Source organism: Sinocyclocheilus anshuiensis, unplaced genomic scaffold, assembly GCF_001515605.1.
Source record: "Sinocyclocheilus anshuiensis isolate Anshui unplaced genomic scaffold, SAMN03320099.WGS_v1.1 scaffold3816, whole genome shotgun sequence".
Taxonomy (NCBI): domain Eukaryota; kingdom Metazoa; phylum Chordata; class Actinopteri; order Cypriniformes; family Cyprinidae; genus Sinocyclocheilus; species Sinocyclocheilus anshuiensis.
The window spans coordinates 45,856-49,555 of record NW_015541089.1 but is presented as its reverse complement, the minus strand read 5'-3'; the positions used below and the strand labels follow the sequence as shown (position 1 = coordinate 49,555).

The 3,700-nt window shown below is 37.9% G+C and overlaps 1 long non-coding RNA gene across 1 annotated transcript in view; it reads left to right on the top strand.

Annotated features, from left to right (window-relative positions):
- Positions 1-3,700, top strand: part of LOC107690723 (uncharacterized) — a 16,284-nt gene that overhangs the window by 522 nt on the left and 12,062 nt on the right. The window lies entirely within an intron of this gene.

Sequence of the window (3,700 nt, the reverse complement as noted above, 5' to 3'; positions counted from 1 at the left end):
CAATTTGTAGCTAAACTCTACAGGACACCGGCCCTCCAGGACCGAGTTTGGACAGCCCTGGTTTAGAGATTATAAAAGCAATATTGTGACAATAAAAATACTATATATATATATATATATATATACATTCTTCTTTTTCTTCTTTAAGTATCAGTTTTTGCAATTATACCAGATACATCTGTGTGTGAGCATGAGCACACTAACATACGGCCTTATATATTTATTTATTGTGTGTGTGTGTGTGTGTGTGTGTGTGTTTTATTTGTGTCTCATGGCATTTAAATGAGGGGAACTTTTTTTCTTCTTAATTAACAATTTAATTTTAGGTTGTGACCCTGAACACTGCACAAGGATTAATAATAATAAACAAAAAATAAACTAATGTTATATATGCATATATTAAACTAGCATATTTTTTTCACTCACCACTATGTCTTTTTAGAATCGGAAAGAATCCTAGCCTTTGTTGACCTCTCTAGTATCTGCTTATAGCCTTAGAATTTATTTTTTCAAAATTAGGTTGCGAATGTCTGTGTCACGGAGACACCATCTACAACCACAGAATCAATCCAACTACTTCTCACTGGGAAATGAGCTTTGCATCATATGCATGCATGGTAGCCTATTGCTTAAAAATACACGTTCTGAGCATAGACGCTTTAACATATTCTTGTGATGCATAAAACCTCTAACTCATTAGGACTGTCTGTCTGTGTCACGGAGACACCATCTACAACCACAGAATCAATCACGCAACCCCGCCCTCAATCACCTGAGTACTGAGCACCTCATTATCACGCACTATAAGAGCACACTCACCACTCTGGTCTTAAAGTTACTCCTTCAATGTCTTTCTCTTCGGCTCTGCTAAAGGACTGTAACTTACCTGTGCTCTGCCCATCACCAAGATCTTTGTGTGCTCAGAGGACTGTGAACTGGAAACTGGGTGTTTCAGATAAGATTGTTCTCATGCACTCAGTCAGACAGTCTGTGTGTATGTGTGTATTAGGAATGATTAAGTCCTGCTAAAGTATTAATTAATTTCTAATTAATTACAAACAATTAGTTTTATTTTTTTTTAATCAAAAATAGAAAGTTGTGTGTGAGGGGTAGGTTTAAGGTAAGGGGATAGAAAGTAGTTTGTACAGTATAAAATCCATTACGCCTATGGAGAGTCCCCATAAAAAAACAGAAACGTGTGTTTCATTTTTATGTACTTTTTATGGACAATTAATTTTTTTTATGGACAATTAATCAGAATTGTCCTATTTATGTTAAGTTCAAATGTATTTTGAAAGTGTATATCATGCCAAAGTTTTGGTAATGGTGTCAAAACAGTTTTCTTAATTTTCTTACCATTGCTCAGCCTTTTGAAGGGCTGCGTACGTGTGTAGCATATTCAACTAAGCTGTCAGCTTGACTGCGTCATATCTGTCGACCGGCCAAAAAAAGAAAAAATATAAAGATTTTTTACAAATATTAAGGAAATTTCGATAAAATATAATAGTGATTTTATAGAGTTTTATCACTTACATTAATTAGCTGAATTGGAAATGAATGTGAGCCGGCTGCACCATCTCTTGCTGGGGGAACAGCAGCTCGAGACCTGTAACAAAGCGTCACTCGCACGCAATTTTGTAATGGTGTTTAGCGGCGTTTCAAATCGGATTATTCCGTCACATACAGAGAAAGCCCAGGGTAACATCTATGAAAACTGTGTGTAATTTACAAAATGTTTGCATATGTGTATTATGTATACGACGGTGTTAAAGACTCGGTTAATGTTAACGACATTAAACACTTTGATCCAAAAATACGACATTTCTCGTCGACTCAAGGCTACTGGATTCTGCGAAAAGGACGGTTCACAACAGGACAAATTTTATTCATGAAAGGTAAAGTATGAAATGAAGTATCTCAAAATGCAATATTTGTCTATGAAATGTTTAGAAGAACAGGTTACCAAACAATTCTGAGGACGTTTGAGGCCCAAGAAAATGCGCAGCTAAGCTAATCGGGCTAATTTTGTTTTTGCTGAGGTGGATGGATTATCTTGGCAAAGGAGAAGTGCTCACTAAATGTGCATCGTAGCCTGCGAGTCAATAGGTGTCATCATCGCACAGTCTACATACATGTCTTACCCAAGTTTATCAGAATCATGTTGCACACTGTGATTTGCAGTGATCTTATTGGATTGCTAAAATCGTGCAATGTGTAGAAGGCTTTAACTACGGCCATGTTCACACTGTCAGTTTTAAGGATGGACAACCGCATTTCCTTACAGGTGTGTCAAGCCTGTATATGCACACATCCTTTTCTGATTCTTGCGCATGCCACTGCATTTGAATCATGCACAGAACACAAAACTGATGGAAACTGCTCTAGTGGAGAACAGTGATTAGACCTAAAACCTTCAGATGACGCACAGCTAATTTCTCCGTCGCTGTAACTTACCCAGAGTGAAACCACACGAGCGGCTCTCTCGCGCTGTACTACAACTAGTTGTTCAGTTCATACAGCGCGTGTTTTCCGAGAGTGCGGTTTGAGTCCTGAAAATAGACAGGTGTGAGTTCAGTTATAGAAAGCGGTTGTCACCCCCTAAAAACTGTATTGTGTGAACATAACCATGTTAAGGACTCAAATACAGGACTGACAACCATATTCCGATGCTGTGTGAACGTGGCTGTACATTAACATATTTGGCAACTGGAAAAATCCAACTTTGCAGCAGTGATGATTTGAGTCTGTCATAACTTTCTACAAGCAAAGTGATCACACAAACGATTACAGCACTTTCAGAACCTTATTGTGTCGCTGTTCGTTTCCTATAATATACCTTAAGTACAACATTAACAGCATGGTAAATAAAAAAAGTAAGAATTTATATATATGTACATATATTTAATGTGTGTGTGTGAGAGAGTACTGTAAAACAGGAAAAAGTAAGCCTGTAATTTCAAAGTGAAGGTATATAATAAACCCTAAAGCACTTTTTTTCCCCTTCTTTGACAACCAACCAATGATAGTCTTTCCTCGCTCAGAGTTGCTCTCAGATTGGTCCTGAATCGCTCTTAAGCTAAGACTCTTGCGTAGAAATTTTAAAGCTAAATTAGGAGCTTTCTGAGAAGATTCTTAGAAGCTTTAAGAATACGGGCCCTGGGGATGTTAAACTCCGTTCCTGGAGGGCCACAGAGGGTAGCTCCAACTCTAATTGAACACACCTGAATCAAGGTCTTCATTACTTCGACTAAAGTTTGGAGCAGGTTGGATCTAAATTCTGCAGGACTGTGACCCACCACAAGCTGAGTTTGACAGTCCTGTTTTAGACATGAATAGCAGATTTGGGCCATTGATGCTTTCTGTTCTACATTGTTGCATTTAAACAAGGGTTAACTTGTATTTGTCTCTTTTCATCCTAGACCTGATGGCGCTGAAAGAGGAGCGTGAAGAACTGAATGAAATGCAAGATAAAGATCAGTGTAAGAAATATCATGATTCCATAACTGGACAAAAACCATTTAGTTGCTCACAGACTGAGAAGATTTGCTCACATAAAAGAGCTCAAAAGACTGAAACTAGAAGTAATTTCACCTGCAAGCAGTGTGGAAAGAGTTTCAATCAACAACGAAACCTTAAAGCCCACATGAGGGTCCACACTGGAGAGAAGCCTTTCACATGTAAACTGTGTGGAAATAGTTTA